The 1,032-nt window shown below is 49.8% G+C and overlaps 1 protein-coding gene across 1 annotated transcript in view; it reads left to right on the top strand.

The window, feature by feature from the left end:
* Positions 1-8: 8 nt before the first annotated feature.
* The window catches only part of nlgn3b (neuroligin 3b), a 20,337-nt gene continuing 19,313 nt past the window's right edge, over positions 9-1,032 (top strand). The window contains 1 exon segment of the mRNA XM_025065824.1: positions 9-445. The gene's annotated coding sequence lies outside the window, so the exon portion shown is untranslated.

Here is a 1,032-nt window from a genome sequence, read left to right as displayed (position 1 = left end):
GTTGTTGTTGTGTGTTTTTTTTTCTGTCTGTCCGTGCACGCGCATACCAGAGGCGTGTGCGTGCGTGAGTTCGCGTGCACGAGCGCGCTGTCCGGAGTTAAGGTGGTTAGTTAATGGTTTCTAAATTGGGATGCTGTCGGATGTCGGAGGCTGAATCTAATACACTGGCGTATCCCGGCGGTTGCCTGGTAACGCGCTGGCAGTGGGCGCTCCTGACCTTGGCGTCGTGAATGCGCAAAGCACACGGACCGTGCACCAGCAGCAGATAAGAGTAAAAGATCCGCGCCTCTGATACCGACACCGGGGGGGGACATATTTTTTCACGTTCACATTCACAGCCTTTTCCATTGTCTTCATCACATGCAGCAGCCGAGGCGAACAGACGGGTTATTATGGTATGGAGCAAACGTGGGGACGGAGCGCGTCTCAGCCTCTGTAAAAGCAGGTGAGTTAACCTAATGATGCTGTTTATTTTACCCCCCCCTCCCATCACTCCCCCATGTCCGTGGGGCACATCTTTGTTCCCATTCATCACTGAAACCATCTGATCGTTTTTATATCTGCTGTGAAATGAGGAGATTTTCTCAGCCATGTGCCATGTCTGAAACGTGAGGGTGGCAGCATTTCACCCCCATATTTTTTTTATATGTATTTTTTATTCCCAATTTTACACCGTCCTAGATTTAACACGCTGTCCAGTCACACACCGAGGCACACACACACACACACACACACACACTCCAGCAGTTTGTCGATGGTATATGGGCTGTGTCTTGTTTTTTTTTTTCCCCTTCATGCCTCTGGATCCTTGCATTAATTTATAAGGCACTGATCATTTCTCTGCTTTTTTTTTATATATACACGAGCTCTCTCTGTTTCCCTGCATCCGCCTCATCTCTTCCCTTTATTGCTCGGCCAGATGATGATGTGGGGGGGGTGATTGTGGGGAATCCACTCCGATGGGTTTTGATCCGCACCAGCCGAATTACAAGGGCATCAGGAGCCCACAGTGTCTGACACACCACGGGCTCC

The sequence above is a fragment of the Cynoglossus semilaevis genome, chromosome 19 (assembly GCF_000523025.1).
Source record: "Cynoglossus semilaevis isolate Cse_v1.0 chromosome 19, Cse_v1.0, whole genome shotgun sequence".
Classification (NCBI taxonomy): domain Eukaryota; kingdom Metazoa; phylum Chordata; class Actinopteri; order Pleuronectiformes; family Cynoglossidae; genus Cynoglossus; species Cynoglossus semilaevis.
The sequence above is the reverse complement of the archived record's forward strand: the minus strand, read 5'-3'. Positions and strand labels throughout refer to the sequence as shown.